General features: G+C 43.3%; 1 long non-coding RNA gene across 3 annotated transcripts in view; it reads right to left on the bottom strand.

Annotated features, from left to right (window-relative positions):
- The window catches only part of LOC307216330, a 52,746-nt gene that overhangs the window by 11,974 nt on the left and 20,476 nt on the right, over positions 1–20,296 (bottom strand). Inside the window, exon 1 of one of the 3 annotated variants that reach the window (XR_013839021.1) lies at positions 17–1,696. The exons of the other annotated variants lie outside the window; for them this stretch is intronic. This is a non-coding gene — a long non-coding RNA (uncharacterized lncRNA). Of the gene's footprint in view, positions 1–16; positions 1,697–20,296 lie in introns of those variants that run through there. 3 annotated transcript variants of the gene reach the window in all.

Here is a 20,296-nt window from a genome sequence, read left to right as displayed (position 1 = left end):
TCGTCTTGCGGGGCACCACTGTATCACCCAATGACCCAAGTCCAAATCACATGGCTGGGAATGAAAGCTTGCCAGCAGTTCTGTTTGGAAATTTTGTATGCAGACTACTTATTACTTATGGCTGCAGTCCTCAGATCAATTTGCTCATGAGTAAGGTCCCTTCATTTTGGTAGAGTTTACTCCCTATAAATGTGCTTGGGATCTCTGCTTCCCTTTAACATATGAAATGATGGTGTATCTGCATAAAAAAGAAATTTGCTGTCATAATGGAGACACATTTGCTAGAACTGGGTTCTAAAGGTACAGGTAAGCTTTAGCTTATTATTACAGTGCTGCATCATTCACAGAAAATTCTTATTTAATAATAGGACCACAAGCAAATATTTATGTAAATAGATATTTTTTTCGTGTTGATATTTTGTGGTACACATATAGCTTTTTATTTAGAACTTCATTGCATTATTCTTTCATTTTCTTATTTGTAAGGTAATGTTTTTAGATCAAAGTAGACTTGAATTAATGTCATAATTGTCAGTATTACTGAAACTTATGTCAACTGTACCGTTGTCCATCTGTCCCATAGTTTTTAGATCATCATCTAGTTATTTGGCATTGTTGCAAGTGCCTTAAAATTCATGGCATCCTATTTAAAAAAAATACAAATTTGGTGTTATGCTGCATGACAAAGACAAACACACCTCAAAATGTTGTCCTTTCTTAGCTTGCTGCGTTTTACAGTTCTTTCGGCTAACAGTTTATAAGCCTTTATTATATAATATTGATGAATTACAGAAATGATGAAGTTGTTCTCTTATTTCTGTTATAAATGTACCAGAGCTGTGTATCTGTTAATGAGATACAGCGTCATTTCTGTGAAATGTATAAATGTATGTGCAGGTCAAATTAATATATGACATACTATCAGTCTGTATACAGGTATTCCTGTTTTGCTAAGCTGTGCAAATTTTAAAACTGTAGTGCAGTAAAAGTTCTAACATATCACATTTTATAATAGGCTCCATTGCAAAAATATTCCGATCAGACCAATGATTAGCAAACTGACTGTCAAATTTACACCAAACAAAAAAAACATATTATTTCCATTGTGAAACCAATGACTGCAGAAGGAGTGAATCTTGTTGCACCACTGAACAAAACAGGACCAGTGCTTTCTATGAGTTTCCTTGTATATGCAAATGTTTCTGAGACAAACTCTCAGTAGTACACCTAGAAAGCTAAACACTGAAAGTGTGTTATTTGTCCTCTTCCTCTGTGAACAGTCCACTCCATAAACAGACCACAGCACTGAGACATTGATGTTTCAGGCTTTAATAGCAAAGGGAAATTGATTCAGCGTTGCCTACTACCGTACTTATTCCAATGTATGCTGTTTTTACACTGGTGGCTTCCTTTATAATCTTAATGGCTATTTTTCCTTTGGTTTTCTTCTTACTGAGGATTCTACATGAAAGAGGAGGATTTAGTTTTGTTTGTCCAAGAATACACTTTCATCAAATGGTCTTTGACCAGTTGCACTCTTTTGATGTAGACTAAAACGAAAACAAAAACTTTTTATCATAAACTTAACTGCTTTTGTTTTGCTTTGTATTTTCCCTGCAGCTGTAATTGCCGAGTGCCTGTTGTATACTTTATAGAGTTGAAATAAAAAAAATTACTTTTGAATATTTTTGCCTTGTTCATATTTCTACCTTCTGATGTGTTTCGAATTGCATTTTAAACAGTTGTTAAGCTGTCAATTATTTCAACACTGAATACTAGCTGAAGGAAAGACAGCATACAGCACTGATCAACAAACTTTTTTAGCAGGGGGCCGGTCCACTGTCCCTCAGACCTTGTGGGGGGCCGGACTATATTTTTTTTGGGGGGGGGGGAATGAACGACTTCCTATGCCTCACAAATAACCCAGAGATGCATTTTAAATAAAAGGACACATTCTACTCATGTAAAAACATGCTGATTCCAAGACAGTCCGCGGGCCAGATTTAGAAGGTGATTGGGCCAGATCCGGCCCCCGGGCCTTAGTTTGCCTACCCATGGCATACAGTATTGTCCTGCGCTCAGTACTTTCACAACTTTGTGGAAGCATATCCCTTACTCCTCATTTCAGGGTAAAGAAGTTATGCCAGAAATAAACACACACACAAATTCACACACCCACAGCCCTGTGTGGGTATGAAACCATGTAAAACCTATTGACAGGCAACTGCTTTTGCAAGGCGGTAGGGAGCCTACCCTAAAATATTTGTAAAAAAAAGGGGGAACGCGGGTGGCGCTGCGGGTTACACCTCAGCGCCTAGGACTTGCCGATCGCATGGTTGGCGGTTCGAATCCCCGCGGCAGGGTGCTCTCCCGTTGTTCGGTCCCAGCGCCTGCCAACCTAGCAGTTCAAAAGCATCCTTGGGTGCAAGTAGATAAATAGGGACCGCTTACCAGCGAGAAGGTGAACGGCGTTCCATGTGCTGCGCTGGCTCGCCAGATGCAGCTTGTCACGCTGGCCACGTGACCCGGAAGTGTCTGCGGACAGCGCTGGCGCCCAGCCTATAGAGTGAAATGAGTGCACAACCCTAGAGTCTGTCAAGACTGGCCCGTACAGGCAGGGGTACCTTTACCTTTTTTTAGGGAGCCTATGCCTCTCTGCACACACCCTGACTTAACTCCCACTTAACTCATACCCCCTAAAATTTCTCCAACGAAAATATGGATGTCCTGTTTAATAAATAAATAAATAAATAAATAAAATTTAAACATTTAAAAACTTCCCTATACAGGGCTGCCTTTGGATGTCTTCTAAAGGTTGTATAGTTACTTATCTCATTGGCTTGTGAGTTGCATAACTTTTTCCTCTCCAACATTTCTCTGATGAAAATAGGGACGTCCTAAGGAAAAACGGGATATTCTGGGTTCAGATCAGAAACCAAGACAGTTTCTGTAAATCCAGGACTGGAATCCCTGGAAAATAGGGACACTTGGAGAGTCTGTTAACTTCCGTTGCTGCCTCTCTACTACTGTCTTATTTAATAATTAATTGGCTCTGTTTAATCAATAAAGCAGATTACATACACCTATTTTGGAATTGTTCTCAAATAGAAATATTCCAGAAATCCGTTCAGGCTAATATCTCTGATATTTACCTGTGGAACTTAAATGATTTCTGCTTGGTTATCTCAAAGACATTACTTATTACCAAAGAATACGTGCAAGCCAGCCTAAGAGGTTTATGGGGAATGGATATGTTTTACAATATTTTGGATCAAAAAAAAAATTTCATTTATAATGTCCGACTTTATGCTGCTTTCAACCTGCTGTAACTTCTTTTTGCTCTTTAACTTTGATTTACTTTATTAATAAAATAAAAATTAAGTAGACATGAAATCTATAAAGAAGCATTAGTGTTATGAATACTACACAGCTGTTGGACAGTTGTTTATATAGTCTTGAGTAAAATATAGAAAAACCAGGGTCTTTTAAGTAAATATTTTAAAGTATTTTTAAATACTTTAAAAATGTAAAACCATGACAGCCACACTAGTCAATAGATTAAATTAACAAACATTTTTATAAAAAACTAACATTAGAAGAATTGTCTGGTGCTGAAATGAAAATAAAGATAGTGCCAATTGATAAGTTGGTTCAGGGAACAGAGTTCCACATCAGAAAAGATCCCACATCCCAACTTACTTCAGATAGTGTTGGGACCTGGAGCAGAGCCTCAGAGGCTGCTCTTAACCCGAGGGTACATTTATACAGAAATAGGCAGTCCCTTTTATATCAGTCATAGTTATATAAGCGATTAATAAACAGAATGCAGCACCAACAGGATAATATAAAACTTTAAAGTGATGGGTGGGGTGGAAAGGGGCAGTCCACTAAAAAAATCAGAGCATTTTAATGACAGGTTAAAAAGAAATATCAGCATGTTACCTGCACTTATACAGTGGTACCTCGGGTTAAGTACTTAATTTGTTCCAGAGGTCCGTTCTTAACCTGAAGCACTTTAGCTAATGGGGCCTCCCGCTGCCGCCGTGCCGCCGGAGCATGATTTCTGTTCTGATCCTGAAGCAAAGTTCTTAACCCGAGGTACTATTTCTGGGTTAGCGGCATCTGTAACTGAAGCGTATGTAACCTGAAGCGTATGTAACCCGAGGTACCACTGTATTACCATTCTAGAAACGGGGAGAATACCCTTTTCCTTTTTCTTCCAAAAAAGCGCAAAGAGTGTTGCAGTTTGCAATACTGAAAAGGTTTTCTATCCCCACACACTTACTGGCCTTACCTAAATTCCTTGCAAGACCTGACAATATCCTACCCACAACAATGCTGCCTGTGGGTGGTCAGTTATTACACAGCTGTAATTAAAGGATTGTATTTTATGAAATAAACACCCAGCTTTTAAGGGAAATTAACATTTATAATCTGTCCTGCTTTGATGAAGTGGGTACTGGTGCAATCTTGAGGGGGATTTTTTTATTGCTTGCCTCTTTCTGCCTTCAAAACCATTTTCATGCTGATAAGTTTAATGATATTTTTATCTATCCTCAGTGAAGGAAATCAGTAAAATGAATTGCCTGTGCTCTCTGGGAATATTGAGAAACTGTTCAAAGGAATCGGAATGAATTAAGCAACATGGCTCAGTGCAGGGGAAATTAAGACCTGATGGAACCCCCTAGTGATGAATTTGTCTCAGTGCCACTGCGATACACCATTCTCTCCTTATAGATTAGGCAGCAACAATGTCAGGAGGGGACATATAATCTGGAAAAGCTATCTTATGCAACTCATCAGGAATTCTGTAATTGGCACACAGAAGAACAGTGTGAAAATCTATTGATTTCCTGGGTTTAGGCAACATGCCAAACTCTGCACAGAATGCCTGCAATCCTATACACATGTACCAAACAGTACGGCCAGCTGAGCTCCGTGGGAACTACCTCTTGCATTGGATCAGGCCGCAAGCAAACCTAATTGCTGCATGCTTCCCTAAATAACAAATTTCAGTGATAGACTCTGAATAAATGCTTGGTAGGTTTTCTTTGCTTTTCCTAAAAATAAACTCCAAGAAACCACATCACACCACCACTTGAGACTGGGAGCAACACTGGTTTTCGGTCACCCGTGCAACGTTCAAATAGTGTTGAATTCTATATGGATTACCGTAGCTTCTTACAGAAGACTTAATTGCCATGCACTACATCATCTCATCATAAAGTGATCTGAAGTCAGCACAGGATTAAAAAGCATGGTTTCCATAGACTTGAGGAAGCATATAACCCGATTTTGACCGATTTTTTTGGTATTAAATCCCAGTTGCTCTGTCACTTTTCATTTTATCAAGAGAATTTTCACAGCTAGGCGGCATTTTCAAGAGACACAAAACCAGGATGGGGCTTTAGTAACTGGTTTATCAGCTTCCCCTGCTGTCCTTATTATAAAGTGTGTTAGTTTCAGGGTACTGGTGTTCAAGGGGGGTGTCATAGCACCTCTTCCTCATTAGAAAATAGAATGACCAAATAAAATGTAACTGCCTTCGACCTCCATCAATTTGAAGTCCTGCCTGTGGTCCCATTAAATTAAAACCTGCAATTTGGAATACCTGAATTAGGACTGAAATTGATGGGAGACCTTGACAGTATAGGAAAGGTCCTATAATGTAACTCCACTTCCTTTATGCACAGATTAAAGGGAGGAAATTATTTTTATTCATTCATACTCAAAATAAAAACAGTTTATACCAGTAAGTTTAGGGGTCTTAGTGGACCACAAGCTTAACATGAGTCAACAGTGTGATTGATGCAACAGCAAAAAAAATGCTATTCTAGGCTGCATCCACGGAAGCATAGCGTCCAGATCAAGGGAAGTAACAGTACTGCTCTATTATGCTTAGGAGTACTCAAATTGCCAGTAGCAGTATAAAATTAATCTGAATTTAGTCAAACCTATTTGCGTGCTATTGTTACCCATTTATGGCGTTACAGCTGAGCTTTGTCCAACACAATAAAAGGAAATGGAAATATTGGATTGTCTCTCCAAAAAGAAATGGTTATAAATCAAGCCCACTTGTCCTATTTCAATTTAATTGTTTGGGGCATGGTGAGTGATAAAACCCATTGGCTCTTTTACATGTAGCAGCCATTATACCAAGCCACCACAGCAGACATTATGTGTTATGCCTCAAAGTCCAAATGGCTTGTGACCAGGGCTGGATCTACACTGATCTGAAAAAATGCATAAAGAAACCACGTAATATAACTCTCAATACAATTTCCCATTGACAATGGACTGCTGCTCTACAGTGCCTTCTGGTGCCACATTTTTATAGCAAGTTTTTAACGCTGTAACTGACCAGTGTAGATTAGTCCCAGGTTTACTTGAAGGCCACCTTCCTCCATATCACCCTGGGTAAGAACTGGTATCTTCTACAGAGGCGCTTCTCACTATCTCTCAGGTATTCATAAGGTGACAACAGTTGAACTCTCTTTCCTGAGAGGTCCATATGGCTCCTTCATTGCTTGGGTTTAAGAGGGCAGTTAAAGACTTTCTTTTTTAATAAGGATTTTGAGCCCTCCTAGATGTTTTGGTTGCTCATTCTTCAGACATCACGGTTGCAATTAAGGCCAGTCCCTTGGGATCTACATTGCCTGCATAGTTACTAACCATGACATCTGATACATCCTCACAGATTAAAGTCTTCTGACATTCTGATGAGCATAGGAGCAACTACATGTAAGGGAATGTCTAAAGGGGGTCTAACAGGATACTTGCAAGGAAGCAAGTTAAAGCCTGAGACAATCCATTATTCTTCTATATGGGATTCTAAGCACATTTATGTTACAAATGCATCAGGTTTATAGCACTTTAATTGCCATGTCTCTCCCCTAAAGCATCCTGGGAATGGTGGTTTAGCAAAGGTACAGGCTTTTAGATGTTTTTAACTGCAACTGTTTTTTGAATGTTTTTGCTTTCCTTTTTGTTTTTAACTTGTATATGTTTACTGCCCTGGGCTCCTTGGGTGGACTATAAATGCCCTAAATATTAGTAAAAATAATATTAACTTTTTAAAGGGACGCGGGTGGCGCTGTTGGTAAAACCTCAGCGCCTAGGACTTGCCAATTGCATGGTCGGCGGTTCAAATCCCCGTGGCAGGGTGAGCTCCCGTCGTTCAGTCCCAGCTCCTGCCCACCTAGCAGTTCGAAAGCACCCCTAAGTGCAAGTAGATAAATAGGTACCGCTTTATAGCGGGAAGGTAAACGGCGTTTCCGTGTGCTGCTCTGGTGCCGGTTCGCCGGAGCAGCGTCGTCACGCTGGCCACGTGACCCGGAAGTGTCTGCGGACAGCGCTGGCTCCTGGCCTCTAGAGTGAGATGAGCACACAACCCTAGAGTCTGTCAAGACTGGCCCGTACGGGCAGGGGTACCTTTACCTTTACCTTTAATATTAACTTTTACAAGAAATTTACAAAACATTCCTGTTTACCCAGGCTTCTGCTGGCTGAAAGTTCTGACCCTAGAAACCCTGCAATTGAGAGGACACGATTACTTTTAGCAGTTTCAAATTGTTTTTTAAAAGATTGTTTTACACTGTCCTTTAGAAATTTTAATTGTATTAAGATGGTACGCTTGTAGCTCTGGGCTCTTTCAGAGAGAGGTGAAGAGTATGGATCTAATAAATGGTAATACCAATGCCAGTGAAACATTACACTCTGGGACCCAAACTCAGAAGACATACCCTCCCAACATCCCTCAGAGGAAAAAAGCGACATTCCATTCTACATCAGTATCACTGGCGCGGGGAGGGTTTTCTTGCACGTTAAGACTTTTAGCAAAGACTTTTACCTTTTCATGGTAGTCCAATAGAAAGTATACATTCAAAACACCATAATTCACAGGAAACCAAGATGTTATCTTAAAGATGCCTCTCGGCTCAAGGGCAGGGTACCTCTCCTCTGAACACCAGCTGCCACATAGCACAAGAAAAGGGAAAGAGCATGAGGCTCTTCATCTCAAAGTTGTGGGTTCGAGTTCCACCTTGGGCAAAAGATTCCTGCATTGCAGGGCGTTAGACTAGAGGATCCTTGGAAACCCAACTCTACAATTCTATGATTCTATGACTACAGTACTGAGGATCCAGAACAAACAGTAAACTAGATATAATAAAAATTAATACAAGTTATGGGGGGGACACTATCTTGTCCCTTTATACTGTACTCTACTGCTGTGATATTCTAAGGGACAAAAACTTTTGCATTTGCACGAGGGCCCTTCCAAGCTGCCCTAGCCATCCACCTGAATCTAAGGGAACAAGGGAGGTGGGAGTACATTTAATTTACTCCCAGGGGCTCTGGGATCTGTTCAGGGCTGCCCCGAGTCTTCCACAACTTACTGTAACAGCTTCATGGTGAGTTCCGGCATTTTTTCCTCTTGGGGAAAAAAAAATACTGGATATGGCTATGGAACAAGTTCTACATTCACAGGCTGTGTACACACCATACATTTAAAGCGCATACCTCCAAGAATCCTGGGAACTGTAGTTCACCTCTCATAGAACTATGATTCTCAGCACTCCTAGAAAAAATTACAGGTGAAACTCAAAAAATTAGAATATCGTGGAAAAGTTCATTTATTTCAGTAATTCAACTTAAAAGGTGAAACTAATATGAGATAGACTCATGACATCAGCTGTACGCCATGATCATCAATTATAACAAATAAAGGCTTGACGTATCTCACTTTGCATGTCATAAGTCCATCTCATATACTAGTTTCACCCATAAGTTGAATTACTGAAATAAATAAACTTTTCCACGATATTCTAATTTTTCGATTTTCACCAGTATAGCGGGCTAGGGTTCCCATTACTCTTGGGCAGGGTGCTTTAGGGTGCATACACACTGCATGATAATGTGAATTCAACACTGGATGCACTAGGAAGATGAAGAAGCCCAGTGTTGCTACATCACCATGTTCTAATAACCTCATGCTTCACTTCTCATCCCTTCTCCCCTCTTACATGATAACATCTTAGTGGAAGATCTAAGCGTTAGGTGGTGAAAAGTTAGTTTGCACTTATAAACTTTGTGTAAACTCTTTGATTTTTGACTTTGCATTCAGGGGCCCAGTTCATTGGAATACATCTTAGCCTGGGCTCACTTACATTCCTCTTCTCCAGTAACAGAGGCAGAGCTAGGAAGAGGGTGAAACATAAGCTCCTCTCTCTGACAACCTTCCCTTCCACTCTAGGAACTGGAAGTTCTGTTGCTGCTGTTAAACCTTGAGTCAAGCGGCAGGAACCTCTTGGCTGCTCCAGGCAGAGAGCAAGGAAAAGAGGCCACAAGAGTCAACTAGTCCAACCTCCTGCACAATGCCAGCTGCAGCCTTTCCTATTTCATGCAGAAAATGCAACACTTAATAGCGCAGCCCTATGTCTACTCAGAAGCAAGTTTGCACACAGAAGATCCCAAGTTGCAAAAAACACACACAAACAGACCCTTGCCCTTGTTTGAAATCACAGTGAGCTACCATTTCTTGCAGGATATTACAGTAATAATTATCTCTTGTCTCTATGCGAGGATCTGCTATTCTTGCACAGCATCACTCCCTCCCCCCCCTTTAACACACACACTTACTGCTTAACTCTTGGGTATATTCGGAGGGGGGCAATTCTTCACAAGCACCTCTCCTTTCAGAAAGGTGGCATGTGGAGTGGGAAATGTATTGGAAATGTGTTGCTATTACAGTGTGTGACAAGAAAAAAGGCTGGAGTTCAGAATCCTGGCAGGGCTGTGTCCCACTTCGCCCACAAGAGGGGCTTCCCCTAGTAAGCCCACCAATTTCAACAAGGCTTACTCCCATGTTAGGGGTGTGTTGAGAGGGGGAAATTTGGAGGTGCGGGAGAACAAAGTGAGCCCCTCCTGCATGGCAAGAGAAAAGCAAGAGGCTTCTATGGGCAGGAGGCAGAATGGCTCTCTGACAAGGCCCCCCGGGTGCTTCCTCCTTCCCAAAGCCAAGTAAGCACTAACTAGGGCTTGGGGAAGGGGCCCTCGTGATTCCTTCCCAAGGCCAAAAATGAGGCCCTTGAATGGTATGGGAATAGAGATAATAATAATAATAATAATAATAATAATAATAAATTTTATTTATATCCCGCCCTCCCCAGCCGAAGCCGGGCTCAGGGCGGCTAACAACAATAAAACAATATGACATTATAAAACATTATAAAAATGAATTAAAATCAAAATTGATGGCAACCATAAACTAAAGCTTTGTAAAGATTGCCAGAGGAGGGGGTCAGGCTGCGCCCTGACCAAATGCCAGGTGGAACAGCTCTGTCTTGCAGGCCCTGCGGAAAGATGTCAAGTCCTGCAGGGCCCTTGTCTCTTGTGACAGAGCGTTCCACCAGGTTGGAGCCGCAGCCGAAAAAGCCCTGGCTCTAGTTGAGGCCAGCCTAACCTCTCTGAGGCCTGGGACCCTCAAGGTGTTTTTATTTGAAGATCGTAAGTTCCTCTGTGGGGCATACCAGGAGAGGCGGTCCCGTAGGTACGAGGGCCCTAGGCCGTATAGGGATTTGAAGGTTAAAACCAGCACCTTAAACCTGATCCTGTACTCCATCGGGAGCCAGTGCAGTTGGTATAGCACCGGATGAATGTGATCTCTAAGCGAAGACCCCGTAAGGAGTCTCGCTGCGGCATTCTGCACCCGCTGGAGTTTCTGGGTCAGTCTACTATTACAGATACTATTACCAACTTAACATGAACAGGCCTGGCCTGCTCCTGTGCCTTTCATGCCAGCTTGGTCCTCACCTCAGACTACCAGCAGGGCCGTGACACTTGTCCCCATGCCCAGAGAGAGCTCACCTGCACAACCTGCCAATTAAAGGGGGGGGCATTCCTGCCCTCTCTCTCTGCTTTTTTTACTGACATGTGGTTGCTGTTGTTGTTTTAAAGATCTTGAATTTCGTACTTGCCTGCATCCAGATCATCTCTACACTCCTCCAGATCTTGCAATTGCTGCAATAGGTGCTCTTCCAAGTTCTGCTTCAACTTACTGGTCTCAATTGTTCCCCTTCAAGCCATTTCAAATTTTGTGCATAACAAGACCACCCTAAACCAGGGGTGGGGATCCTCTGCAGCCCCCCCCACACACACTCTTACCCAGCCCCACGCCCCTCACTGGCCTGGCACCCTCTCCTTGAGCCTTTTTCTGCATGGAGGGATTATCCCCCCCTCCCGCCTCTAGTAATCCTCCTTGCTGACACGAGGAGAGGACCGCTCGAACTTGAGAGAAAACATGCCCAGCAGTTTTCTGAGAAAAAACACGTCATGATTAATAAACCGCCCTCCATAGCCAAGTCCCAAAAGGGAAAAAAAGCAAGAAAAAGCCATTTTCACGGAGGCGCACAAGCCAAAACTTTGAAGTCTCCACCAGAGGGAGCAGAGAGAGCCCAGTCGCCCGGCGAGAGTAAAGCGAAGCACCGGCGGCCGCCGTTTATTTCTCATCTCCCGCCCTTTCATTAAAGCCCCTCGAATGCGCCTCGTTTGTTTGCTGTCCGGGCCAAACAGGCGGCGCCCGTGGTCGTGTGAATGGTGGCTTTGAGCGGGGCTCGGATGTGTCTACCGCGAGAGAGCCGAGAGAGCAAAACGGGCGCAGCCAGCCGGGCTGATTAAGGCCTTGGGGTGGGACGGGGGTCTCGGAGGCGTTTGATCTCCCGCGCTTCAAAGGGAGTCCTGAGCTGGAGCTTCACTCGACGCCGCTCGCCAGAGACGGCTTGAGAAAACACGGCGCAGGCGCCAATGGCAGCGAACAAATTACGGCTTCCAGGCAGCTGCGAGGCCGCTAGGGGCTGCCCGGCTTGTTTGTTTTTTCAGGCAGTGCCACCACAAGTCCCGCGCGCCCGGTTTGGCTTTTATAGCTGGCCAAGCAGAGCGGCCGCTTGCTTACCTGCAACAGGCGGCCTCCCATTTCGCTTCAGTGCCTCGCTTTGTGTTCAAAGGCCGGTCAGGAGGAGTATTTTGCGCAGGGCGCACAACCCCATCTCTGTGTGTGTTGTCCCTGCCTTAGATAAAATTCCCCTCCAGATCTAACTCGGGGCAGGTCTTTCCCTACCAAAACACAGGCGATAAGCGAGCCCTGAGGCGTGGACCGGGGCAGTTCTCAGCACAAGACAACAACTCAGCTGTAGCAAATAATTCCCGAATTGCGGGTACGCCCAACAAGTGAAGGAAGCGGCCTTACACACCCAGTCAGGCCATTGGTCCACGTGGCTCAATGCCGTCTACACCAATTGGCAACAGAATTCTCCTCAAAAACGGAGAGGATAGAAAGTTCCATTGCGTTACTGCCGCGTATTGGCACTTGTACACATGTCATATTACAGAATGAGAGCGAATATGCATAAAATGGGAGGGGGCAGAGCGAGCCACCATAATTCTGCCTTTGTCTGATGTATGTTCATTGAATGTCTGAAGAAGGCTGTTTGGAGCATTGAAACCTTGTCCACATTTGGAGTACTGCTCCATCCAACTCAGCACTGTTTACACTGACTGGCAGCAGCTCTCTAGGATTTCAGAGAGTGGGTGGCCTTTCACAAGAAATATCAGGATTTGAGCCCAGGACCTTTTGCAGACAAAGCAGATCACCACTAAGCTGCAGTCCTTCCCTTTTCTAATGGCACCAGGACACATACATTTAGTTTCCTTTTGTGCTGCTATGTACACCTATGACCCATCTCAACGCTCTACAATACATCAGGGGGAGGGGCTCCAGGTAACCCAGCATCCAGTGAGAGCTAGTGAGACCATCAGCCAATCAGGATGGGAGGGTGGTTAAGTTAAGTTGGTGCCTCAGTTGTGACACCATCACACATTAAACCCTCACAGGGTGTAATTAAATAAATGCTTAGGATAAAATATTTGGTCTTCAGAACTGAAAGACTTTGCTTCTGGCAACTGCCAGCCCCAACCCATGTGTATGTGTGTGTTTGTGTTGGGAAGGCGGGTGCTGGTGAAAAGCGAACTAATCCAAGTGGCCTGGGAAATTGGCTCCTTTGCTATTTGACTCCATTACTTACAATATAAAAAAGAATTCCTTTACATTCATCATGTGTATAGACCTAGTAACTGAGGATAACCCTTCAGAGAGCAGATGAAGTGAACTAAAGTCCATCAAAGCTTAAAGGTAAAGGTAAAGGTACCCCTGACCATTAGGTCCAGTCGCAGATGACTGGGGTTGCGCGCTCATCTCGCTCTATAGGCTGAGGGAGCCGGCATTTGTCCGCAGACAGCTTCCGCAGACAGCATGACTAAGCCACTTCTGGCAAACCAGAGCAGCGCACAGAAATGCCGTTCTACTTGCACTTGATGTGTTTTTGAACTACTAGGTGGGCAGGAGCTGGGACCGAACAACGGGAGCTCACCCCGTCGCGGGGATTCGAACCACCGACCTTCCAAAGGGCAAGCCCTAGGCTCTGTGGTTTAGACCATCAGAGCTTACGCCATAGCAAATATGTCAGTCTGCTACATGCTGTAGGGCTCTCTGTTGCTACGGGGGTATGTGTGGCCCACTTTAAGGTAGTGTTACAGCAATAGCATTCAACTTCCCTATGAAGTTGGGTGGCCTGTCTTGTGCACTGGATTATGCTCCCTAGGATTGTATAGCTTAGTATATGCAAGCAGCAAACAATTCTTCCTGCCTAATTACTTTATCTCTTAACTCCCTCTCCTGGAATTTAATTCTTTCTTGTCGGGAGATTTTCTTTTGTTTCAAAGCCCTTGATGTATAAATCAACCCACTCAGCCTAGCAGTCACCCCCTCTTCTTTTCCTGTTAGTAATTTGTTCAGACTGCTCTTGAAAAGCTAGATGGCATTAAAATTCTTCCTTTATTTTGTTTTTTTATCATCAAGAAGATACAGTAGAAGAATGCACTCACCTATTTCCTAGTAGCCCCCAGACCGACAGCCCTCATAAAGGACTTGGCTGGATGTATGGCTCACAAAGTAAGTGCCACAGCTAGGGAGACTTCCTGCCCTCATTAAACAGAGTTCTTGTAGCTGTGATAATTTGAGGCAGCTCTCCAATTAGAATAGCTATCCAAACTAGGGTATGGGTACCCACCAAACAGGGAGAGTTTATCGTAAAGGCAAGGTAAAATAGGTTTAGGTTACTCTGCAGCAGCACTGAGAGGGCTACTACAGCAGTGAAAGGGAGAACTTTATTTCTATTCAGAATGTGTGTGTCTTATGTCCTGGAATGCATTAAGGAAAAACAGCATGTACTGCATGCTCTCTACTACTAAAAGAACACACAAGCAGACCACGTTGGGTTGTCATTTTCAAAAACGGGATTCTGCACCTTTAATAGTTGTGTAGATGTGGGAATTGCAGTAGGTGTAGCTTGTCATGCATGCTACACCTGCTGAAAGTCCCTGTTCTACACAACCATTAAAGCTGCAGAGGTCTCATCCTCCCTTGCATCTGGTCACGATTACGATTACGATTACGATATCTTTATTGTCATTGTCCCTTGCGGAACAATGAAATTGAAAAACTACATAAAACTACATAAAAACTACATAAAACATTCAAAAACCCCTAAAAACTCTAAAACCCCAATTTAAAATACACTATGTGGGTTAAAGCCTCAGCGCCTAGGACTTGCCGATCGAAAGGTCAGCGGTTCGAATCCCTGCGGCGGGGTGCGCTCCCGCTGCTCGGTCCCAGCGCCTGCCAACCTAGCAGTTCGAAAGCACCTCCAGGTGCAAGTAGATAAATAGGGACCGCTTACCAGCGGGAAGGTAAACGGCGTTTCCGTGTGCGGCTCTGGCTCGCCAGAGCAGCGATGTCACGCTGGCCACGTGACCCGGAAGTGTCTCCGGACAGCGCTGGTCCCTGGCCTCTTAAGTGAGATGGGTGCACAACCCCAGAGTCTGTCAAGACTGGCCCGTACGGGCAGGGGTACCTTTACCTTTACCTATACTACAGAGACCCCTTATGCTGCGTTTAGAACCAGAATTGCATTACCATAGAAACTTTAGTCCACCACACAAATGCCTGGATCAATTCAGAGATGTGACTTAGGAGTTGAAGCTTGGACTTCCCATAGGCATTAACCACTGCTGGGTGCTTCCCTGTACAGGGAAGGAAGCATGAGCATTGCTGATCACGTGATTCTCCCTATTCATGTACATCTGGGCATACATAGATATCATTTTTATGAATTTGGCTAAAGAGACATTGATATCAGAGGTGTGACTTATACCCACAACATTGGTGTCTTCTGCTTAGCACATGAAAAAATGCACAGAAAAGTAAAAGGTTTGAAGTTTGAAATCTGGCTATAGATGTCGGAGTAGCAGACCACCAAGGGAACCTACCACAATTTCTACTTCTACAACAAGATGCTAACTTACTTGGAAATCACTGATTTCTAAGAAAAATATCTCAGAATCTAGGCCTGCTGACCAATAATAACTTGTAACAGTACTTTTAAAAACTTATTAATTCAATGCATACATTTTGGAAGTGAGCACCATTGAACACAGCTATATTTACTTCTATACAAATATGCACAGTCATAGTAACTTTTAGGATAAGGTTTTCCTATTGTATATAAGCCCCTATGCACACTAACAGGCTCTTTTCATGCAGTCAGCTGAATGCACCAATGTCTGGGCTATGGCCAGGATGAAACCCTGCTGACGTCAACAGGGTAGATTACTGTCATTTCCTCTTCCATGCCTATGAAAATGGGAACCTGTGAACAGGACTTAACATTTTAAATCATAATCTTATTCCAGTTGCAATGGAATCATAGAATCATCCAGTTGAAAAATAATTTTTTTCCAGCAGGCAACTGTCCTAAGGTGCAATGTATTTGAATGATTATTATTTTTACAGTGTCTTATGGTTATGTAGGGACGCAGGTGGCGCTGTGGGTTAAAGCCTCAGCGCCTAGGGCTTGCCGATCGAAAGGTCGGCGGTTCGAATCCCTGCGGCGGGGTGCGCTCCCGCTGCTCGGTCCCAGCGCCTGCCAACCTAGCAGTTCGAAAGCACCTCCGGGTGCAAGTAGATAAATAGGGACCACTTACCGGCGGGAAGGTAAACGGCGTTTCCGTGTGCGGCTCTGGCTCGCCAGAGCAGCGATGTCACGCTGGCCACGTGACCCGGAAGTGTCTCCGGACAGCGCTGGCCCCCGGCCTCTTGAGTGAGATGGGCGCACAACCCCAGAGTCTGTCAAGACTGGCCCGTACGGGCAGGGGTACCTTTACCCTTTACCTTTTTATGGTTATGCAGGTGTCTATAACCATAACCTCCTTTAGGCAGATATTGCAATATCCAACTTTACTCTATTAGGTTTCTCTAGCTGGCCATAGAAATAAGGAAGTTAATGGTTCAGAATCCCTGGTACACAAATCAACCCACTCAGCCTCACACACCCAAACACACACACACACACACACACCCCATATTGTTAGACTACATTTATTAGTATTTCCTAGCAGCACTTCCTCACTGCCTGGAATTTAAAAACTGGAGGTACACGTCAATCTGATACAAAGATACAGCAGAATGGTCAATTCCCAGTAGCAGTTTGGGACAAGTCAAGGCAAGAGCAATTAATCATGCTAAGATATGGCAGACAACACTCTCCTGTGACTGGTTAATTTAGAAACTGAATTCACTTAAACAAACAACATCAAGTCCTACAAGAAATCTGCAAAATAACAAAACAGGTATTAGAATCAACTCCAGAACTGGCCCTATTAAACAATTTCCAAGACAACAACATTACAAAAGGCTCATAAGACACCTACTCTCAGTAACAAGGAGCATCATAACTAGACACTGGAGGGACCTATCAGGAGTGACCATAGACCACTGGTACCAAACTGTATAGGAAACAGTCCCACTAGAAAAGCTAACCAATGAATTAAAACTAGCATGGGGGACAAACAAAGAGCCCAACAAGACAACAACCTCACCCCGCCCTCGACAGCATATAAATTAATATGGCTAACCTGACCCAACGATCCCCCCACCCCTTCACACATGCAACCAAACTTTGCTGCAAGAAACCGAATGCAACCAACCAGGCCCTGGGCTCTCTGACTTCTCACACTACCAACAAAAACAAAAAAAGGAATACATAAAGAACCTACCCACTAGACACAGTCACAAAACTTCACGCATAAACTATCATTACCCCATCTCTTTCTCCCACTTCTCCCCCCAAAAAACCTCACAATGACTATGACAGCTGTGTCTTGCAGCAAATATAACTGACTTGTAGAAAGGACTTTATGAACTGAAAACAGACATTATGTGTATCAAATTAAAGTGTGTACTATAGTGTGTACTATGAAAGGACGCGGGTGGCACTGTGGTTTAAAACCACAGAGCCTAGGGCTTGCCGATCAGAAGGTCGGCAGTTCGAATCCCCGTGACGGGGTGAGCTCCCATTGTTCAGTCCCAGCTCCTGCCCATCGAGCAGTTCGAAAGCACATTAAGTGCAAGTAGATAAATAGGTACCACTATGGCAGGAAGGCAAACGGCATTTCCGTGCACTGCTCTGGTTCGCCAGAAGCGGCTTAGTAATGCTGGCCACATGACCTGGAAGCTGTCTGCAGACAAACACCGGCTCTCTTGGCCTATAGAGTGAGATGAGCGCGCAACCCCAGAGTCGTCCGTGACTGGACCTAATGATCAGGGGTACCTTTACCTCTGCCTTTACTATTACTTAATGATTGGAAGAGATGTGACTTTCAAAATGCAAAGTCTTCAGGGGTCAGAAAATTGTATTTTCAGGTAGTAGAAAATAAGCTGCTCAGAAGAGCCTAGTATGGCACTCCTGCCTGGTTGGATTAAGTTAAATTGTGGTTGATTCATTTTAATTGGACAAATGAATTGTTTAATGCAGAGGTGGCTAACAAATTGCTCTCCAGATGTAACTTCCATCATGCCTACCCATTAGCCATGCTGTCAGGGACTGATGGGAACTGGAGTCCAACGATATCTGGAGGATTATAGGCTCCTCATCGCTGGTCTAGTGTAATAAATCTTTAGGAACTGAATATTATTTGATTGCCTACTGAAATTATTTTCCCGGAGCCAGCCCATTTTCAGTTTTCATTATTGTATTGAACATCATTATTCGCAGCAATCATTGTTGGATTTATTTCTGGTGTGTGGTAGTCATCAGCTTGGTCAAGATAGTTATATTCTACCTCCACTTTTGAAGGCAGTATACCTCTAAATACCAATTACTAAGGATCATAAGTGACTGGGGTGCTGTTGCGCTCAGGCCTGCTAGCTGGGCACTGTGAGAACTGAATGCTGGACTAGCTGGGCCTTTGGTCTGATCCATTTGTTTTTTGTTTCATTTTTAAGCAGTACTCTCAATGTACCTGTACCACAGCAACTGAAGAAAAGTTATATAAAAATAAACCTAATATGACTACTTCATTTCTCATTTGTTACAAACTTGCTTCAGTAAAGTGATTCATATGGTTATGTTCTATCCTTGCATAGGGATAAATCTGACGCAATAAAAAAGGTATACCAGAGAGCTGTTAGATGTTATAGTACAACACAGCCTAATTACAAAATGCAAACTGCCACGATAACATGTAATTGGATACAAGCAGAAAACAGATGACATGAACATTCGAAAATGTTTATGAACTAGATATGCCAAGGTTATGGTGGCAAAGTTAAAAAGATAAGTACCTGCATAAGAGGGAATCTCAGCCGGTGTAGCCCGCATGACAAACTGCACCCACTGAAATTTGCTCCTATCTGCAATTTAATGACAAGGAACACCTGCTGAAATTATGCCAAATAATTATTAAAGGTGCAGGAGCCTTTTCTTCTTTTCCACCTGGCCACCCTAAGTTACAGTTTTTGGTGGAAAAGTTCAATAGGCTTTAGGCTGCAACAACAGTTTATCTAAATCTGTTGTGCTATATGTATGCTACATATTTGTTCCAATGCTATAAATATAAAATCTGTATCTGACTGTATTTTATAAAAAATATTGGCTCAATAGAGCTTCTAGCACACTGCAATCCTTAGCATACAACCTGGGAGTGAGTCTTTTGGACACAGTGGGATTTACTTCTGAGCAAACATGCAGAGGAGCGTAATATAAATTTATTTATTTTCAAAGCTATGATTTCTCCTGAGATGTAAAAACAGGATAATTAGCAGAGTTTATTTTAGGTGACAGAGACTGATGTTGTCACAAGGAATTCCCATCTATTCGCTCTCTAGTACATATGGCACAACCATTGTTTTGAAGGAACAATGCCAATTTAAGAACAAAAGGGACACAGAAATGGTTTGTGGATGGCGTGGCTAGCACCCATTAAAATTGTTCCTCTTTGAACTCCTTGACCAACCTAAGCTCCCTAGGAAGATCTAGGCCCATGGCTAGAAACAATTAGCTCTCTGCACCTCCAAAGAAGCTGCAGTTCAGAGGATTCCTTATCAACATGAGCTGATCAAACTACATATGGTTTGAGAGGACTAAAAGGGTGAGAATGATTTTTGTTCATAGCCTGTAGTGGTTCTTTGATCTCCATTGGCTGTTTAACTAGCATCTCCAATGATACCAAATTCAAAAATCTTAGCAGAAAAAAATAAATGCACGATAGGGGGAGGGGGGGTTGGAAAGCAGACTAGGCTAATCTTGCATTTAATTATTTATTTTCAAATTCCACAGTGCAACTCATCCCCTCTCTAATCTGCAATTAACAAACTCCAGTCTATTGCCTTGCCTCTTAATAGGCCATCAAAGAGCAACTTGAAAGCTCTGTTCCCATTGGTCCATCTTTTTTGATGCCCCAAAATTAAAAAATGAAGCCTCGTTATATAAGTTTCCCCACACCAAAGGTAAGAGTGGGAATGGCTGGATGTGAAACATCAAGAGAAATCCAGCTGTGGGCAGTTTGCAACCTCCTATTACGAAGTTCTGTAATGAAAAATATATCTTTAAAACAGACAACTGGAAGGTGGGAGAGGGGTCCTTTCATCAAGTTGCTTTGAAACAGCCCAGAATCCACAGACACTAGTCGTAAGATACTTCAGTGCAACATCAGTGCCATCTCAGAGGAAAATGGCTTGCTTTAACGTAACTTGTGGAATCAACTACACTCAAGCATCTTTGATAGTTGTCTCCAGGGCTGGCTCTATCATTAAGCTGAGTGAGGCAACTGCTTCAGGTAGCAGATGTTAAAGGAAGCATAGACCTTTATCCTCTTTAGAGGACAGTGCTGTGTGTGCCATGTGGGC

Source organism: Podarcis cretensis, assembly GCF_951804945.1.
Source record: "Podarcis cretensis genome assembly, chromosome: 5".
Classification (NCBI taxonomy): Eukaryota; Metazoa; Chordata; class Lepidosauria; order Squamata; family Lacertidae; genus Podarcis; species Podarcis cretensis.
This window is presented reverse-complemented; position numbering and strand designations above follow the sequence as displayed.